The 21371-nt window shown below is 48.8% G+C and overlaps 1 pseudogene; it reads right to left on the bottom strand.

Annotated features, from left to right (window-relative positions):
• Positions 1-15558: 15558 nt before the first annotated feature.
• Positions 15559-17469, bottom strand: LOC147990931 (uncharacterized; annotated as a pseudogene).
• Between the last annotated feature and the right edge of the window lie 3902 nt (positions 17470-21371).

Raw genomic sequence — 21371 nt, 5'->3', positions numbered from 1 at the left:
TGCCAGCAATCTCTATCAAAACAAATAGCATGGAAAGCATCAGTGACATGCTGTTAATTTTAGTCACCCGTCCAGCAGAGCTGCCCTTCAGCAGAGGTAGGTAGTACTCCCTCCGTCTGGAAATACTTGTCATCATAATGGATAAAAGAGGATGTATCTAGATGTATTTTAGTTCTAGATACATATCTTTTTATCCATTTTGATGATAAGTATTTTCGGACGGAGGGAGTAGACGAGAAGGGCCCGTTGGTGATGATTTTCATAAAACCATCATACGGAGCACGCCAATTTCTCCACTGATGATTTACTTCTCCCTGGTCACTGCTGTTTGTCTTCTCGAAGTCAGGTCGGGATTCAAGTAGTACAAAACAAGACCGTTTTAAGATAGCACAAGATCAAGCTAAAGGGAGGTAAAGACGAACTCAAGACAAGATGAGTACACAAAGATGATCAAATATTGGTTGTCTTCTAGTACAAGCAAACCAAACCGCCAAGGAAAGGAGAGCACGCGAGCTGGTGGTGCGTGTTGGCTGAGCTCCAGTCAGGCCTCCCCTGTGTCGGCCCTTAGACGACGGCGGGCAGATCGAGATGGCTCTCCGTGAGTGCTCTTGGCTGCGAGAGAGAGTTGGCTTCGCGCTCCTTGTTGATGGTTGGGCGGGCTATCGTTGGTGGCCTCGCATTGAGCTGCATCGGCCGCCACGGTGAGGCGACATAGGGTTGTGTCCGGTGGGGAGTTCTCAGAGGGATGGGAGGCCCTGATGGGCACCCGTCGCCGGTGCGGGGGTGCACCGATCCAGATGCGTCCTCTCCTCCCCCTTTCTTCGGCCGTGTGCCCTTTAACGGGTTCTGATGATATTCGAGGCAGGGCGGTTGTTGGCTGCTCCATAGGCGGGTGCTGCTAGCTAGGCCAAAGCCAAGGCCTTTGGGTGTTTACGGAGTTGCTTGGATGCAGGGTGGCGGCCCTGGCGGCGGAAGACGCGGTGTTCGTGGGCGGAGCGTGCGTCTTGGGTGCCGTCGGGTAGCCATGGTCACAGTGGGTGGCATGGTTGGTGATGTTTGGCGGAGGGTTAACACCAGAGTGCATAACTTGCCTGGTCTTCTCCGGCCGATGGTGGCGACGGCTGCAGACGTCGTTTCCTTCATGAAGGCGCCGTCATGGTTTTCTCTTCTCTCCATGTTGCTCCGGGTGAAAACTTGATCTTCAGGATCGGGCGGTGGCGAGTTTCGATGCCGTGCCCTTCTTGAAGGCACCGCCTTGGATTCCATACTTCGCCATTGTCATGCTTCACTTCTTCTCGGTGGCTAGGTCTCGGAAGGTCCTCGCCGGCCCCAAATGGTTCCTTAGTGTGTTTGGTGGTCGATTGGATAGTGTTGCGGTGCATCGGCACCCTTGTATCTTTTTTTTCCTTGGATACGCATAGCATGCGTATCTTTCATTAATGGGGAAGAACACCCTTGTATCTTGCTTTGGGTGTATGTGTTGTATGGGTTGGCGACGTGTTGTGTCCGGATTTATATCTCTGGTCATTGCTTTATATATAAAGAGGGGCGGCGAAAGCCTTTTTCGACATTGTGAACTAGCCTACAATCTCTTCTTCATGTGCATTCATCTTTGACTTTCTCTTTTTTTTATCTTCTTTCATCTTTGACTTCCTCTTTTTTATCATGTGCCTTCATAATCAATATGTAGGAACCAGTTAAAACTAGTAGTAGTATACAGTATTCCTTCCGTAAACTAATATAAGAGCGTTTAGAATACTAAAATAGTGATCTAAACGCTCTTATATTAGTTTACAGATAAGGGCGTTTAGAATACTAAAATAGTGATCTAAACGCTCTTATATTAGTTTACAGAGGGAGTATTTGGTAAAATATTCATGACGCTTTTAGAGAAAAGGTTTATCGCCCAGCTTCCATTCAAAAGTTGTCAGGTTTCAGGTTTGGCCCTGTTTACAAGATAGCCATACAAAGCAAAATAAAACTTGGAAAGGCAAGAGTCTTGATCGAAGCTAAGAAAAACTCCCCAAACTCCAATGGCTCCCCCTGATGATGATAGGTTGAATCCCGTCGAAAATGATCTCGAACACCTCCTGTTGCATCTAACTCCAAAACGCACGCCGTTGCTGCAAATTGACGAAGTGCGTCAGCCAGATGATGGATTAGCTTGGTAGCTTCAAAAGATCAAATCGTTTATGGTACGCCCAAGGGCCCAGGAAAGAGCAGCAGCAGCGATCTAAACTAGCGCTGTCCAGCACCCCTGATCTGTTTTATCCAGATCAATAACTCCCCTACAGATTCTCTGAAGTCTGAACACACACCAAGAATACCGAGCAGGAGCACAGATATGTATACACGCTGGATGGATAGAAAGGAATGCAGTATCCTGATAAGGTCATAGAAGAATTAAATATAAGAAAGTATCGAAAGATATTGGCTGGTACCTTGCATGCTTCATCTGCTCTAGTATCAGTTTGAGCGAATCAGAACATCTGCCAGAGTCTTGTTCCTGGCATTGTCCCGCTTGCCTGAAAATGGCTCCTTTTCGTCACAAACGTTTGAAATAGTAACTTTGAACATAGCATCAGCCCACAATACCAAGGTTTTGCTGAGGGGGCATCTGGCCCAGATTACCGGCAGCGAGATGGCTACCGAGGACATCGTGGTGGTCGCGGTGGTAGGAACCGTTATCGCCAACCTCCTCCGCCTGTGGTCGCGGAACCGTCGTCATCTTCTGAGGTGGTTGCTACCGGTCAGGTGTCGGATGTGTCTCGACAGGCTATGGAGGTGGTCACGACGCTGGCCTCTGCTGTGGTTCTTGAGACTGAGACCTTATTGTCGGATGCTGTTGGTACTGCCGATAAGACAGATGCAGATAGAACCTCCAAGTATGCTCGTAAGAAAGGCAAGATGTTGTGCTATCGCTGTGGTGAGAGGGGCCACTTTATTGGGGAATGTGTAACTGAACTTTGTGATACCTGCCTCAAGCCTACGCATGACACGGGGGAGTGCCCTATTCTGCGGGATCAGATGCCGAGTATCACCATCTATGGCGTTTATTGTGCTGAGTTGATGTTTTTTGAGTCTCCTAGTGCGAGGGAGATACCTGACGAACCCCAGAGCACAACTACAGGGATTGTCAAAGTTACTAAGAGTGATGTGTCCGAGGCGCAGATTATGCACAGGCTCACTGAGTTAGTTCTTGGTAACTTTGAGTGGGAGCTCACGCGTCTCGATGCCAATTCTTATAAGGTTGATTTTCCTACTTCGGAGGACTGGGAGCGTATGTTGAGTTTTGGGTTATGCAGAGTATTTGGTACTGAGTGCATCCTCGAGTTCCATGAGTGAAAGCGAGTTGAGCCGCAGGGCAAGCCTCTTACCCAGGTCTGGCTGCGTTTCCCAGGGGCTCCTTACAAGCCACTTCAGGATGCTCGGGTTGTTGCTAGCTTGGGGTTTCTGGTCTGAAAGACCGAGAAGGTAGATATGGCTTTTACCAGAGCTAATGGAGTGGCACGCTTGCTAGTGAGTGTCCTCGATATTGAGTTTGTGCCTGACATGGTCAAGTGGACTTACAGGGGCATGGTTTTCGATCTTGATATTGAGTTTGAGGATACATATCTTTTTGCTGAGGCTATGGCTGGGATGAATGTGGATATGCATGATAACAATGATGGTTCGGGGAACACGGAGACGCGAGGGGATGATGTTAGGCCTGAGACGGCCAACGGGCCGAGCCCCACCTTGCAGGCGCCTGGGTCTGGGCTGCTCCTTCTACTACGGTACCCATGAACACGCTGAGATTCGGTTCTTTTGAGCCTGCTTCTGCTCCTCCTAGGCTGTGGAGCGATCGGGTGGAGTCTGATGACGTGCTGGAGGGCATGCTTCCCCCTTTAGACTTTGCTGTGGGTGAGGTCTCTACCGAGGGGGTGGAGGATCGTGGGCAGGTGGCCCCTTCTTCCCCTTCTCTTTCTGCTGCTGAGCCATGGTTGGGGACCGCGGATGAGGTGCTTTCTTTGCCGCTCGGTGATGGCCCGAGGTTGAGAGGGAGACCGAGGCAGGAGGCCTCAGTTCCTTCTTCTCCTGCGGTGGTCAGGGTGAACACGCCTGCGCTGTCTGTTGGCTCTGTGGGCCTGCAGTCACCGGTTCTGCCGCAAGAATTGCTCCTGCCGACGTCGGCTTCTGTGGGTGCCTCTCCTGCCGGCGCGACAGCTGTTCTTGGAGAGGAGCAGGGGCAGGCGGCCCCTGTTCTTATCTCCCATCGCCAGCATATGGGCGAGCCGACGACTGAGCTGTCAGCGGCTGTTGGGGAGCGTGGGCAGGTGGCCCAGCGTTCTCCCCCCTACGTTCGCCGGGGCTGGTGTCGGCGGCGGGTCCTGAGGACGCTCTACATCCGCTCGGTGGGGGTGGGGCGGGAGGCCCTACCCCTATCGAGACCACTAGGGAGGAGGTCATCGCCTTTGGAGGTATCCCGGATCTTCAGGACCAGCCGGACGTTGATGACATGCAGCCGAGGTGCGCCAGGCGGGCGGCCAAGCTTCGTGATATTGAGGTCACTACTGGTATGTCGGCCAATACCTTCAATTCTATTTTGCACTTTTCAGATGTTGAGATTATTCATAATGCAAACTAGTTAGGAGTTTCACTAGGTAGCAATGATAATGAGATCTCGCATTCGGTTAATGACATCTTGGATCTTGAAGCAGATCGGGCTTTGGACATGATTCACAATTTAGCTGTCGTTAAACCTATGAACGATTCAGATATTGCTCAGTTGGGTGTCAGGGTGTTAGATACGCTTTGTGCAGATCTTGCCCCTTCCCCTTCTGAGACTGAGGAGGAGGAAGGTTCTTTACCTCTTGGGGAGAGTGAACCTATAGAGGATCCTTGCGGTAGACCCACCGAACCCGGTTGTGAGGACCGGGTGGAGGAAGTTGCTAAGCCGAAGCGCAAGTGGCAACGCAAAACCTACCCAGTTTCGGCGGTGCGTAGAAGTGCTAGGAACCGGATGACCAAAAAATTTCATGACGAGTTATGAGAGGAATTTTTTGGAATAGCAGAGGTCTGAGGGACTTGGCTAAAAGAAGATTTCTAGCAGAGGCTTCTATCGAACATATGTTGGACTTCACTGCCCTTTCTGAAACAGGAAGAGGCAACTTTTCTCCTCAATTCCTAAACACATTGTCGGGAGGTGTTGATTATGACTGGCACTGTCTTCGCCCGAGAGGAAGATCAGGTGGGATCTTACTTGGGGTTAAATGCGAGACGTTGGAAGTCCGAAGTGTGGTCATGGGAGATTTTGCCGTCAAGTTTCGGGTTAGGTCGAAGGTCGATGGGTTTAATTGGGCCCTGGTGGTGGTCTATGGGGCTGCACAACCAGAACTCAAACCTGATTTTTTGGCGGATTTAGTCATTTGCGGGTCTGAGCAGATTCCAATCTTAGTGGGAGGTGATTTCAATATCATTAGAAGGAGAGACCAAAAGAACAATGATAATTTTGATGACAGATGGTCGTTCATGTTTAACACCATTATTGAAAGCTTGGATCTGAGAAATATAGAGCTTTCGGGAAGAAAATTCACATGGGCTAATTCTGTGCCAACCCCCACTTTTGAGAAGCTAGACCGTGTCCTCGCGAGCATTGACTGGGAACAGAAGTTTCCCCTGGTTACTGTCCAGGCATTATCGCACGGAATCTCGGACCACACCCCCTTACTGGTTGACTCCGGCGAGGCAACGCACATGGGGAATAAGAATTCCTTCTCTTTCGAACTAGCATGGTTCGAGAGAGAAGGATTTTTTGATCTTATAGCCAGGGAGTGGCCTAAAGATGTAGGAGGAAGGTCTCCGATTGAGAGATGGCAGAATAAGATTCGACACCTGCGAAGTTTCTTGCGTGGGTGGGCTAAGAATCTCAGTGAGATTTATAAGGTTGAAAAGGAAAGGCTCCTTACCCTTATTTAGGCCCTAGATGTCAAAGCCGAGTCCATGATCTTAGATTCAACGGAACTTCATGTTAAATTAGATGCGGACATGAGATTGAAAGAGCTCCTGCGAGAAGAAGAATTGAAGTAGGCATTGCAGGCGAAGGTTCGCAGGGTGATCCAGGGGGACGCCAACACTCAATTCTTTCATATGATCGCCAACGGCAAGCATAGAAAGAAAAGGATCTTTCAGCTTGAGCAAGACGAAGGGACGATTGTAGGATAGGAGAATCTTAAATTATACATCACTAATTACAATAAGCAGCTTTTTGGGCCTCCGGAGGATAATTTGTTTCTCTGGATGAGTCACGGATTGAGGATGTCCCTCAGCTTGCTTCCGATGAGAATGATATTTTAACTGCTCCGTTCTCGGAGAAAGAGGTGTTTGAAGCTATTTCTCAGATGAAGAATAATAAAGCTCCGGGGCCGGATGGATTTCCAGCGGAGTTTTATAAGAGATGCTGGCATATCATTAAAGGGGATTTGCTTCTGATGTTCCAGAATTTATTCTCTGGACAGCTTCACTTGTTTCATCTGGATTTTGGAACTATTACCTTGCTTCCTAAGAAAACAGAGGCAGTGCGAATTGAGCAGTTCAGGCCTATCTGCCTTCTGAATGTAAGTTTCAAAATTTTAACCAAGGTTGGGACAAATAGACTCACACAGATTGTGCATTCTATGGTGCAATCGTCCCAAACTGCTTTCATGCCAGACCGAAACATCCTTGAGAGGGGGGGTCCTGCATGAAACGCTCCATGAAATCCATACGAAAAAACTAGATGGGGTTGTTTTCAAAGTGGATTTCGAGAAAGCGTACGACAAAGTCAAATGGCCATTCCTCCAACAAGCGTTGAGGATGAAAGGTTTTGATCCAGCCTGGAGAAAACAGGTGGAATCCTTCACGCAAAAAGAAAGTGTTGGAATTAGAGTGAATGATGATATAGGTCGCTATTTCCAAACGCATAAGGGCTTGAGACAAGGAGATCCAATGTCATCTATTCTGTTCAACATCGTAGTCGACATGTTGACAATTCTTATAGGGAGGGCTAAGGATGCTGGCCAAGTAGGTAGTTTGGTACCTCATCTAGTTGATGGAGGTGTATCTGTCCTATAGTACGCAGATGATACAATCATCTTTATGGAGCATGACTTGGTAAAAGCGAGAAACATGAAGCTGGTGTTATGCTTATTTGAACAATTGACCAGACTAAAAATCAATTTCCACAAGAGCGAATTGTTCTGCTTTGGAAGAGCCAAAGAGGAACAAGAGGCGTGTAAGCAATTGTTCGGATGTGAATTGGGGGCTTTACCTTTCACGTATTTAGGTATACCCATTCATCATCGTAAGATAACAAATAGAGAATGGAAGTGCATTGATGATTGATTTGAGAAGAAGTTGGGATACTAGAAGGGCAAACTGATGTCATGTGGAGACCGTTTAATTCTCATTAATTCAGTGCTCACAAGTTGTAACGCCCCGAGACCGATGCGCCAGGTGTCCTCCAGTTATTCGCTGTTGTTGCCTTGTCATTGCTTGCGTGTCATGCATTGCATATCATGTCATCATGTGCATTTCATTTACATATGTGTTCCTCTCATGCATCCGAGCATTTTCCCCGAGGTCCGTTTTGCATTCCGGCGCTCCTATGTCCTCCGGTGGTCCTTTCTATCTCTTTTCGTGTGCGTGTGTTAAACGTTTTCGGATTGGACCGAGACTTGTCATGCGGCCTTGGTTTACTACCGGTAGACCGCCTGTCAAGTTTCATGTCATTTGGACTTCGTTTGATACTCCAACGGTTAACCGAGGGACCGAAAAGGCCTCGTATGTGTTGCAGCCCAACACCCCTCCAAAGTGGCACAAAACCCACCTAAACCTCTTCCATCATCTCGGTCATTCGATCACGATCGCGTGGCCGAAAACTGCACCTCATTTGGACTCTCCTAGCTCCCTCTATCTATAAATATGTGGCCTTCCCCGAAATTTTCGCGGATGAAACCCTAACCTCCTCTGCGCGCCACCGGACATGTCCACTCCGCCGCCAGACGTGTCCACCCCACCGCCACATCACTCCGACCAATCGGAGCGCGCCACCTCAGCAGCGTCGCCGTCCCGCGCCAATCACGGCCCGCCACCTGTCCAGCGCGCCGCCCCCACCGCGCCGGCCCGCGGAGCCCATCGCGGGCCCGCACAGGCCCGGTCGCCGCCGCCGCCACCCGCAGGCGCGGATCCGCACCCGCCGCCATGCGCCTCTGGCCGGAGACGCCGCTCGACGGCCACCGCGCCCGCGCGCCACCCTTCGCCGGAGTTCTCCGCCACCGCCTGCAACCTCGCCGGAGCACCGTGCTCTTGTGTCCTCGCCGCCCGAGCTCCTTGTCGTCCCCATGGCGCCGCCGCCCTCTTGCTCGTCGCCGGATGGGCCGGACCTCACCGGATCTGCCGCCTGTCGTCGGTCCCGGCCTCCCCGCCGTCCTCAGCGTTCTCGACGGAGCTCCGTGGTGCGCCGCCGCCGCCCTGTCTCTCGCTCCCGATCGGATCGGGAGGAGGACGAGGAATCAGCCCTGTGGGCCCGCACCGCGATCGGCCCACCTCTAGCCTCAGCCTGTTTCCTCCGGTCCGCGCCGCCTCTCCGCTGAACTGGGCCAGGCCCATGGTGAGTAGCCCCGCTAAACCCCGCCTAGCGCGTATCTTAGTTATCTGCCACTCAGTGTGTTCATTTTTTTGTCTAAGTCCTGAGATTTCCTGTTTCATATGCCTCTTTTCATAGCATCATAACTCTGCATCCGTAGCTCCGATTCGTGCGTGTAGCATATCAAAATGTTCGTCTCGACGAGTACATTATTTCATATCATAGCATCATTTTCATTTGAGCTCATCTTGATGCCCAAAATGCTGTTGGAAGAGGGCTATGTGATGAATTTGTCAGATCTGTTTCATCAAATAGCTTTTTGTCATTTTTGCCATGATTAATGTGTGCATGCTATGATCCTGAGCTCTACATGTGTTTTGTGATATGCCATGCTATCTTTACAGAGGTGCTTGCCATGTATTTTTGTGATATGTGTGGTGACTAGCACAAGTTTGCAAAGTAGCGTAATCGGTAATGCTGATTTTAGGGACTTAGAATTTCACTAAGTTCTTGTCCTGATTTTGTCGTTATGCCATATGTTCATATTGTTTCCTATTGATCCGTGCCTCTTTTGAGGATGATCAGTAAGGATGTTTTGTTAACATTGTGGTGCTCTATCCATCCATGTCTTTGTTTGCAATTATGGAGCATCCTAACTTGAGTCAATCGAGCTCTACTTTTGCTAAATTATGATCCTGACAGATTGTTGACATGTTTAGCGATTTTGCCGAGAATGTTGCTATTGATCCGTGCATGCTATGTTGATGTTCTTGCCATGTCTAACTTCTATGCCATGTATTCTTGATGGGTGTATGCTTAGTTTGTCACGCAATGCTCTGTAGTGAGTGCATCGAGCTCGTTAACATGCCTACTCGTTAACTGATTTGCATGCTCCAGTTTTTCATTAAGTCTGAATCTGTTTATGTTTTTGCTATGTTCACATGCTTGCAACTGTATTTTTGAATCCCTTTTGGCTCAAGGTCACTAAGGGATTTTTGTTAAGTGCTTTGAGTAGCTTCATGCCATGCCTTGCTTTGCCATGATATGTTCCTGTTGCATGTAGTTTTCATGTTCTAAAGTGTGCTTCCTGATAATAAATTCCAGACTTGTGTTAATTTCACTAAGTCTGAAACCTGTTATCGTTTGCCCTTTTGCCATGCTTGTTTGAACCTGTTAATGGATGAATTAGCCGTAGCTCAGTGTTCATCTTTTGTCAAGCATCATGATTGGATCCCTGCCATGTATTTTGTTGTCATGTTTGAGTGCTTTAGCATATTTAACTTGGTGCATTTAGTTGGTCACTCGCTGATTATCGCAGACCGGTGCCATATTTGTTTTGCTTGCCATTTCCAAACTGTGCATCCGATTCCGGTGATCTTTATATCGATTTCAACTGAAATCACCTCACCTTTCCAGTGGCACTCTTGGATTTCCAAGTTGAGGCCATGTTCAATCATTCCTTTGCAAATCATGCATATGCATCGCATACCGCATCCCGCATATCATACCATGTTCATGTGTTGGCTGTTTACTATGTTGTGCGCTTCTTTCCGGTGTTGCTTCGTCGGGTTGGTTCCGATAACGTCGCGTTTGTGAGGATCCGTTCGTCTACGTCCGTTTGTCTTCTTTATGGACTTGTTCTTCTTCCTTGCGGGATTTCAGCCAAGATGACCATACCCTCGAAATCACTTCTATCTTTGCTGACTAGTTGCTCGCTCTTCTGCTATGCCTATGCAGCAATACCTATCTCTTGCTTATCATGCCTCCCATATTGTTGAACCAAGCCTCTAACCCACCTTGTCCTAGCAAACCATTGTTTGGCTATGTTACCGCTTTGCTCAACCCCTCTTATAGCGTTGTTAGTTGCAGGTGAAGATTGGAGCTTGTTCCATGTTGGAACATGGATATTTTGTTGGGATATCACAATATCTCTTATTTAATTAATGCATCTATATACTTGGTAAAGGGTGGAAGGCTCGGCCTTATGCCTGGTGTTTTGTTCCACTCTTGCCGCCCTAGTTTCCGTCATATCGGTGTTATGTTCCCGGATTTTGCGTTCCTCGCGCGGTTGGGTTATAATGGGAACCCCTTGACAGTTCGCCTTGAATAAAACTCCTCCAGCAAGGCCCAACCTTGGTTTTACCATTTGCACTAACAACCTATAACCTTCCCTTGGGTTTTCGCGAGCCCGAGGGTCATCTTTATTTTAAACCCCCCCGGGCCAGTGCTCCTCTGAGTGTTGGTCCTAAACGGGCAGCCTGCGGGGCCACCTCGGGGCAACTCGAGGGTTCGTTTTACTCGTAGCTTGACCTATCCGGTGTGCCCTGAGAACGAGATATGTGCAGCTCCTATCGGGATTTGTCGGCACATTCGGGTGGCTTTGCTGGTCTTGTTTTACCATTGTCGAAATGTCTTGTAACCGGGATTCCGAGTCTGATCGGGTCTTCCCGCTAGAAGGAATATCCTTCGTTGACCATGAGAGCTTGTGATGGGCTAAGTTGGGACACCCCTGTAGGGATTTGAACTTTCGAAAGCCGTGCCCGCGGTTATGGGCAGATGGGAATTTGTTAATATCCGGTTGTAGAAAACCTGAACTTGATCTTAACTAAAATGCATCAACCGCGTGTGTTACCGTGATGGTCTCTTTCCGGCGGTGTCCGGGAAGTGAACACGGTGTTGGAGTTATGTTCGACGTAGGTTGCTCTAGGATCACTTCTTGATCATAGATTCTCGACCGTGCTTTTGCCTTCTCTTCTCGCTCTCATTTGCGTATGTTAGCCACCAAATATGCTAGTCGCTTGCTGCAGCTCCACCTCATACCTTTTACGTTACCCATAAGCTTAAATATTCTTGATCGCGAGGGTGTGAGATTGCTGAGTTCCCGTGACTCACAGATACTTCCAAAACCAGCTTGCAGGTGCCGACGATACCGTGCAGAGGACGCAACCAAGCTCAAGGAGGAGCTCGATGAAGATCTTGTCCTTTGTGTTGTTTCGTTCTAGTTGATCAGTAGTGGAGCCCAGTTGGGGTCGATCGGGGATCTGTGTAGCATTTGGGGTAGTCTTCTTTTATTTTGGTTCCGTAGCCGGACCTTGATTGTATCTGGATGATGTAATGCTTTATTCATGTATTGTGTGAAGTGGCGATTGTAAGCCAACTATGTATCTCTTTCCCTTATGTATTACATGGGTTGTGTGAAGATTACCTCACTTGCGACATTGCTTTCAATGCGGTTATGCCTCTAAGTCGTGCTTCAACACGTGGGAGATATAGCCGCATCGAGGGCGTTATACAAGTATGCTCATGTTCCTATTGTCTTTTTTCGAGGTACCAGTCGGAGTTCGGGAAATACTTGACTTCTATCGATCCCGTTTCTTCTGGCAAAGTGATGACCTGAAGAGGAAGTATAGACTAGCTAAGTGGGACATTATTTGTAGACCGAAGGACCAAGGGGGTCTAGGTATCGAAAATCTAGAGGTAAAGAACAAATGTCTCCTTAGCAAATGGTTGTATAAACTTTCTTGAGAGACCGAGGCCACCTAGGCACAGATTCTGCACAATAAATACCTCCAATCCAAAACTTTATCCCAGGTGACAGTGAGGCCGATGGATTCGCCTTTCTGGAAAGGACTGATGAGAGTAAAATCGGTTTTCCTCAATCGGACCAAGTTTATAGTCGGTAACGGTACTTCTACGAGATTCTGGGAGGATACTTGGCTAGGGGACACGCCTCTCGCGCTTCAGTATCATTCTCTCTATAGTATTGTTCAACGGAGAGATGCAACCTTGAGTCAGTATGCCAGTCCACGCCTCTAAATATCAGCTTTAGGAGAGCGTTAGCCGGCAACCGTTGGGAAGTTTGACTCCATCTTGTGAGAAGATTGATGGATGTTCAACTCTCTCAACGTCCGGATCAGTTGTGTTGGAAGCTTACTAGGAATGGAGATTTTACGGTTAAATTCATGTATTTGGATGTCATTAGTTCAAGTTCTATTCCTACCTCGAAACATGTTTGACAGGTCAAAGTTCCCTTGAGAGTTAAAGTGTTTATGTGGTTTGTACACAAACAAGTCATTTTAATTAAGAATAACTTGATTAAACGCAACTGGAGTGGATCCTCTCGATGTAGCTTTTGTGATACGGATGAAACAGTCAAACACCTCTTTCTCGATTGTCCTCTGGCAAAGATTCTTTGGCAATCAGTTAACATTGCCTTCAATATTACTCCACCGAATAGTATTAGCACGTTATTTGGGATGTGGTTGGATGGGATTGAGTCCCAAACAACAAGACATATTCGTGTAGGAATATGTGCTTTATTATGGACTATCTGGAATTGCAGAAATGATTTGGTCTTTAACAGAACAACAAACACTCACTTTTTGCAGGTTATCTTCCGAGCCACTGCGTGGATCCGTATGTGGTCGTTACTCACTCCGACGGAGGCCAAGAAGCGTTTGGTTACTAGATCTATCCGATAGAAGATGGTAGCATGGGATATTTTCAGCCGGTTTGGATATCGGTAATGTAATAGGATAGGCAATTAGTTTTCCTATCTCTTTTTTGTCAGCCGGTTGTGGCTTTTATTTTGGTTCCTTAGCTCTTTGTGAGCAGCTTTTGTTTGAGACATTAAGACTATTGTTGAACCTGTTCTTATTCGCTAATAAAGGTGGCCGTATATGCATCATTCTGATGCAGAGGCCGGGATGTCCCCTTTTCTAAAAAAACAATACCAACTCGAAACAGCTTATAACAGTAGAGTTTTCTGTGCACTAAAGATAATAATTGAGATTTCCTTCCGAAACAAATGAAGAATTTACGTTTTCCAGTAGATCGTCACAGCATACCCATATCCACAGCTTGATGCTGATTAAAGCGGTCAAACTTTTTTTCATGACAACAATATACTATTACTTGAGTAGACTATGGCTCTGTCCAAAGCATTGGAACCTGGCGTCCCTAACCAATCCAGTCTTTTCTCCATAATCAATGACATTCAGGCTCTCCTGAACTCTTTCAGTTCGTTTCAGATTGGATGGGTGAGTAGGAAGCAGAATAAGCTAGCACATAGCCTTGCTGACTTGGCTAGAAGATATGGTGATTTTTTCTTCATGGCAGAAGTTCCTTTGGAGCTGAAAGAAATTCTACTGTCCGATTGCAACCCTGATGGTTGATTTTAATGCATTTCTTTTATCCTAAAAAAACGAAAATGTTAATGCTCACACGTGTGGGTGCTAGCCAACTCGTCCACACGCCTTCATTGCCGTCCAGCGCTTTTTGCACGAATCTTGGCATGAAAAGACTGAATTTGTGTGCCACGTAGGACAACTCGTGTGTGTGGCGTGTGAGGGAGTTCGCCCGCACGCCGTTTTCTCTCCGCGGTTAACGGTTCGTCAGTCGGGGCGTGCGATGAAATTGATGTCGCGCCCGCACGCCACGCACCATTTCTGTTCCCCATCTCCCACGACTGCCCATTCTCCCACTCTCCCACACCCAGGCTGTCATTTGCCATGTCTTTTGAGGGATACATGGCAACTGCCCTATTTGTGATTGTAAACAGATGGCAACTCTCTTTCACCCGAACATGTTATTGTTGCCACGTCTGTTTGTAGCGCTACATGGCAATTGTCTAGTGTTAGTAGGTGGCAACTCCTAAAGATACCACCATCGCTCACATGCCCGTCTCCTCTCCCACACACCAAAGCTATCAGTTGCCATGTGTTTTTGCAGGGTACATGGCAACTGCCTCTAGCGTGCTTGTAAGCAGATGGCAACTCTCTCTTTACCCGAAACATACTTTTTGCCATGTTTTCTTAGTGCTACATGGCAACTGTCCAGTGTTAGTAGGTGGCAATTCCTAAAGTTTTTCAAATCATGGTAACTGTAGTAGACAAGACCATACATGGCAACAACTGCAGTTGCCCAAAAATGACATCCGGCACTTGACCTAAGATGGCAACTGCAGTTGAGAAACCATGGCAACTGTAGTTGTCCGACATGGCAACTGTAGTTCAGCAACATGGCAACTGTAGTTCAGCAACATGGCAACATGGCAACTGAAGAGGGTCCGGACCATGGCAATCGCGACGGGACGCGTGGTTACTGACACGCAGGGCGTGTGACACACGGGACGTGTGGCTCGCAGGCGGGGAGGGGCGACGGCCGAGACGAGTCATGCGAGCCGCGTGCTTGCTCGCCCGTACGTGCTCGTGTGGGGCGATCGTGCTGCACCGGACGTGCGGTCTGTGGCTGTGCGCGTCCGGACGCGGTCGTGCGGGCGGGGTCGTCTCCGTGTCACACAGAGCGTGCAGCACAACCATTCGATACACCACACGTGTGGCAGTTACGACGTCCAAGAAAAAAGCTTGAGTAGTCGGTGAAACAAAGAAAGTATAGAGGAATGATTAAGAGGCTATGACATCCTTCATCTAAGACCGAGTGACAAAAAGATGAAAAATGTACAACATACATCAGTAACCTTGAAATTTGGCAGATAACCCCCTAGCCATGCTTTAGACCGGACAACAATTTGGGCTTTGCTAGTTTGACGCAGAAAGTTTTGTGTTCAATACTTAAGTAGAATGTGAACAAAGAAAGTGTAGAGGAACTTCTTATTCCCACACCAGTCAACAAATCGTATCCTTGCGAAGCCAACAACCTTGTTTGATTGAATTAGAACGTAACACCATTCTCATGTTCGAAACAAGCTTGATTACAGTTTGGCCCCTAATTCCCAATATATCAATTTTGGGAGGTTACGCAATCTTTCGCCAAGGCAAATCAAACGCTTCATGCATTTCTAATTCCCAATCAATTAACAAACTTAATAGTTGAGCATTGTACTTAGCCTATGCATGTCAAATGCCCCCCTGAATTTGAGTTCACGCATCATGATTAAGAATTGAACGTACAACTTTAATTGGATCTTATATTATACGTACTACTCCCTTTCTTTCAAATTACTCGTCGCAGAAATGAATGTATGTAAAATTAAAATACATCTAGATACATCCATACCTGCGACAAATAATTTGAAACGGAGGGAGTACTTAGCTATTTTCAATCATGCATTTCAGAAGAATGAGTCATGCAAGTCGATTACCTGCACGAGGAATCCGGCTTGATCCAAGCCACGGCGAGAGCAGAAATGCCCGAAAGAAACCACCATCGGTCATGATTAGACCAAGCTGATGCGCCGCCGAGACAATTACACTAGCAACCACCTTCCCCGTGTCCATGTCCACGGTGACAACATAGTTGCCGATGGTGAGATGCATGATGCTCGCGTTCATGGGGTCGATGACGCCAATCCTTGGTGTCTCCTCCATAGGCAGCCAGGGGTAGCCCCCGTTCGTCCAGAGTGGGCTAAGCGCCACCTCATGCTCCAGTGTCCAATCGTCGTCGCCATTGAGGGCAAACGAACGGAGAACTAAGGGGTCGCACTGGGACACCACGGCGTAACGCAGCCTCCTCTCGCTGATCCCAACGCGCCGGTATCTGCACAGGGTCCGGGGATCAGGGGCCACCCGCTCCTTGCCCTCCGGGAGCTCCACGAAGCGGAGCTCGGGCCGGTCGCTGAACGGGTCCGCGGAGACGGCACCACAGCTCACATCGACCCACCAGAGCCGGCCGCCGAAGGCCACGGCCTCGTGGTCCACCTCCATCCGACGCGCCAGCGGGAGTGGGAGCGGGGACGGCAGGCCCGTGAGCTTCTCCCACTACCCTGTCTCGGAGAGGAAGCGCCTCATGGAGAAGCACCTCGAGGGCTCCTTTTCCTGTAGGAGCTCGGCGATGGCGTACCTGTCGGGCGGGCCGTGACCGCGCCGGGCCTTGGTGAGGAGGCCGAGGCGGTTGTCGCACAGTGTCTCCTTGGTGCCGTCGATGTCCGGAAGGCGGAACAGCTCGCCGCTGAGAGGGCTGCAGACGAACCGCGTGGCCTCGGGAGCGTTGAAAGGGTCGCGTCCCGAAATGGGTCAGCGCGCTGACTATCGAGGACGGGGCCCGTGGTGCGGACGTCGAGGAAGTTGAGGAGGAGGAGGAAGCCGTCGGCGCTCACGGCGCGGACGTCGCAGAAGAGCGCGCCCATGATTCCTCTGTCGACGCCCGGGAGTGGACCCGACCCGAGGAGGTGGGCAGGGACGAGGAGGCGGGAGGCGCGCGGGGGCTCGGCGAGGTGGAATGTCGCACGGAGCGCCGGCGACTTGACCGGACGCGTGCCGGCGATCACACACCACTGAGGATCACACACCACTGAGGGCGCGAGGTGGCCTCCGCGGATGTTAGGATAATCATGATTGAGTCAGTTGATTAGGTTGTGTGTGTCATGCACGTAGGTTGGTTAGATTCCAGAGTTGTTAGCTACGTGCATGCATCGGATGATATGGTTGCATGTGGTTGAGATATGTGTGCGTTCAGGCTGCGGGGTGGCCGGTGAGTCTGGCTATTTAAGCCATGTAATCCAGTCCATTGTAGATGGGGTATTGTGCCCGGTTAAGAGAAAAAGAAAGGCCGTGTGTGCGGCCGTTGCGCCGTTCGTCGGCGGGCATGGCGCCGTTCGTGCGGCGAGGCGTACGTCATCTGAAAATCTATGTCTAGCACTTCTTCTATCTCCGTTTGAGCAAGAGAGACAATAAAAGGTTCGTCCGGCGGTCGTACCGCTGGAGGCTATTCGGCGTTCGTCGCCGGACCAGGTTTGTCCCAATAATTGGTATCAGAGCCTTGTCGATCCGCCGTGAGTCCGCGGCGAACGTGGTGGCGCAGAGGTCGTGGTGGCGCGGCGAGGAAGCTGCGGAGGCGCGGCACAGCGAAGCGGTGTGGAGGCGCTGCACGTCAGCGCTGGGGTGTGCGGTGGCGTCGTTCCCCATGTCGGGCGCGTGCCGGCGGTGGCGGCGTTCGCCGACGGCTGTGCGATGGAGCTCTGGGTCGTGTGTCGGCCCAAGAAGATGCGTGGTATTGCGGCTGTCACCGGGATGTGTCGCCGGAGTCGGAGGAGATGGCATATGTCGCTGCAACCGGAGATGAGGAAGACGATGTATGTCGCCAGAATGTCCGACGTGTGTCGCCGGCTAAGAAGAAGATCGGCGTGTGTCGCCGAGGAAAAGGGTGGAGGCCGCTGTGACGGCCATGGAAACGACGACGACGGGAGCTGCACCAACACGGGCAACGGCAAATCAAGATTAGGGTGAGATTGTTAGGATAATCATGATTGAGTCAGTTGATTAGGTTGTGTGTGTCATGCACGTAGGTTGGTTAGACTCCAGAGTTGTTAGCTACGTGCATGCATCGGATGATATGGTTGCATGTGGTTGAGATATGTGTGCGTTCAGGCTGCGGGGTGGCCGGTGAGTCTGGCTATTTAAGCCATGTAATCCAGTCCATTGTAGATGGGGGTATTGTGCCCGGTTAAGAGAAAAAGAAAGGCCGTGTGTGCGGCCGTTGCGCCGTTCGTCGGCGGGCGTGGCGCCGTTCGTGCGGTGAGGCGTACGTCATCTGAAAATCTATGTCTAGCACTTCTTCTATCTCCATTTGAGAAAGAGAGACAATAAAAGGTTCGTCCGGCGGTCGTACCGCTGGAGGCTATTCGGCGTTCGTCGCCGGACCAGGTTTGTCCCAACAGCGGAGAGAGCCCGGTGGCGGAGGGGGCGTCCGGAGGCGGCGGCGGAGAGGGCAGAGCGGAGCCGGAGCGCCATCGCGGGTGGTGTGCTGTGGACTGGACACTGGACTAGCGGAGCGGAATGAGGAGTTTTTTTTTTGGATCAAGGAGTTGGTTTTGACGTTTTTTTAGAAGAGCTTGGTGGGGTTGGTCCACCGGGTGCTGTGTATCGAGTTCCCCATAGGCCGCCGCGTCAGCTAGGACGGTCTACTGGAGTTGGTCCACAAAAACAAGGGGACTGGTCTCTTTCTCTCTCTTCCAAGAAGGGACGCCTGTAGGAGTAGGAGTAGGGCAGTAAGAAGCGCAGGAGGACTGCAGCGGAAAGTATCGGTAACGCGTGAGGACTGGTGAAATTTGAACGTTTGAAATGGTGGCTTCAGCTTTTGAACTTTATTTTGGGATGTTCTTTCTAGCCGGGCTCTACCGATGATCAATGATGAGAATTGACAGGAGAATACTCTCATGTTTTACAATTATGCTCAATAGCTAAAAAGTTTCTAACTAATACTTGTAACACCAAATCGTTTAATTCACGATGACCTCCATGGGGGTGGAAGCTCTCTCAGGTCTCCAATTTGAGATTTGGTCCATGATTTTGATTTGGTAATGCGTTGTGATTTGTGAAGTAATCTGCTGATGGGTGGGCCCGTTGCCATGTGGCTGCATGGTGGAGGGATACGAGTCGATTCAGGGCAATGATTTTGAGAGTCCACGTCAATCTGGAGTTTGTTTTTCTCCTTTCTCCACTGGTCAACCGGTGTTAACCACGTCTTGCACGCATTGGCCCAGGTGTCATCAATCGTGCCACCTGTACCTGCCACATTGCGTCTCTAGGTGACAAGAGATTCTTTTATTGTTTGTGCTGATTGTGTTGGCAGAGAAAAGACCATGCGAAGGCGGAGAGGGAAAAATCAGATGCGGTTGTGCGCAGAGGCAACTTGAGAAGATCACGACGGCTTGGAGTAGGCGGTTTGAGGGGAGTTCAACATCTTTCCCGGTTGGGCGTTCGGTGGATGCGAGCACGTGCCTAGGAGCGACGTCTTTTCCAATTGGCCATTCGGCAGCTGCAACCAGGCGGTTGGACATTCGGCTGTTGCAACCTTGTTAGCTGGGAGCGATCTTTCTTGGCTAGGTGATCGGTGGTTGAGACCGTATCGGACGGGAGCGGTGTCTTTTCCTTTGATTTGTTTGTCTTCTTCTCATAGGGTGGTGTGTTCTTCTCACTTTCTTTAAGTGTCTAGACTTTTTGGTGTTCTTTAGAGTTTGTTGTTGAGTTTTGACCTGGATTAATGTTGGGTGTTTTTTATTGTGAAGCACCATTGCTTGCACTTATGATGGTCGTTCGCTCATGGGCAAGCTTTTGGTTGTGTGTGTGGATTAGTGGTCCATGGTATTATTTTTATTGTTTTACAATGGCATGTGGAGAAATCTTTTTTCCTCTTCTAATTTTGGGTTGTTGCCTACTAGTGACGCGGGGTAAATATTCGAAAAGGGGCGCTTTATTACTTAAAAGGTTTAAGAATTATACCCGGCCTCTGCATAACTAAGATGCACATAACCAAATAAAGTACTTTTGCCCAAACAAAAAATAAAAAGGCGAAATATCAAGAAACATGTAGAGTCTGTATAACGACTAAAGCGGAGGTGGTCCAATCCTAAGATCATGCTGCCACCCATGTTGGGTAAAAGTATCCCTTGGCGTATCCTTCAATCATGTACACACTTCCGTAAATAGGTCTAGATTCTCCACGCGTTGTAGAGAGGACCATAAATGAAGAGTCTCAGTACATATGTAGATAACCTGCATCAGAGAAGTACTTTTATCATTAAAAACCTTATCATTTCTACATAGCCAAATCAACCAAATAACGGCAAGCGCTCCCACCCTAAGAAGAGTTATAAACATGTGATCAATCCCATGTAACGAGTTGCCAAATACACTAGCAACACTACAAGGAGGATACAAGCCAGAAAATATCTGGATTACTGACCATATAGAACGAGCCAATTTGCATTGGAAGAACAAATGTTTTATTGTCTCATCATGGTGACAAAAGACACATTACAGACTTCCATGCCAATTTTTCTTAATAAGGTTATCTTTAGTAAGCCATGCAAAGATTTTATTCTTAAGAGGTATCTTCATCTTCCAGATCTTCTTATTGTTATCAACTAGCACATCAGACTGGATTGACGCTCTATACATAGACTCCACTGAGAATTGATCATTCCCATGTAGGTTCCATCGAAATATATGAGACTCATGTGACAGTTGCACCGTAGACAACCGCAGGAGCAGGATGTACCACGCTTGGAGTCTGGGTCCAGTTAAATCTCTTCTGAATGCCACATTTTGTGGAAATGATTGCATTACCATGGAAATGGTATCACCCTTGTGACGCACAATGTTGTATAGAGCCGGATATTGTTCCCGGAGTGTGGCATTCCCTAGCCACTTGTCCTCCCAGAATCTAATTGCCGATCCATCCTTAATCGAGAAGGATCCACAAGAGAAGAAATATTTCTTCGTGGCCATTAGACCTGCTCAAAAGTGAGAATCCCCGGACTTCCAGTATACTTGGGATGCCGCCTTGGAACCCACATATTTCCTCCCCAGGAAGGTTTGCCATACACCATCTTCGGTCAGTAATTTCAACAACCATTTGCAAGGAGGCCCTATTCTTAACCTCAAGGTCATGAATGCCCAACCCACCTTGGTCTTTGGGATAGCAAACCACACTCATTTAGCTAGTCGATATTTCTTTCTCTCGCTATCTCCTTGCCAAAAGAATCTTGATCGAAAATAATCCAATCTATGTAAAACTCCTTTCGGCAACTGGAAGAAGGAGATCATATATAGTACCATGTTACTTAGTACTGAATTTATGAGGACCAATCTTCCACCAAGAGACAACAGTTTACCTTTCCAACTACTAAGTCTTTTTTATAGTCTCTCCTCGACGTGTTTCCATTCAACATTTGCGAGTCTCTGATAATGTACCGGTATCCCTAAATATGTGATTGGAAACTGGCCCAACCCGCATCCGAACAGTTCAGCATACATGTGGGCCTGATCTTGAGCCTTGCCAAAACAAAACAATTCACTTTTATGAA

This window comes from Triticum urartu, chromosome 1A (assembly GCF_056163025.1).
Source record: "Triticum urartu cultivar PI428250 chromosome 1A, HENAU_Tu73, whole genome shotgun sequence".
NCBI classification, from domain to species: Eukaryota; Viridiplantae; Streptophyta; class Magnoliopsida; order Poales; family Poaceae; genus Triticum; species Triticum urartu.
Note: the sequence above shows the minus strand (reverse complement) of the source record. Positions and strands in the feature narration are given on the sequence as shown.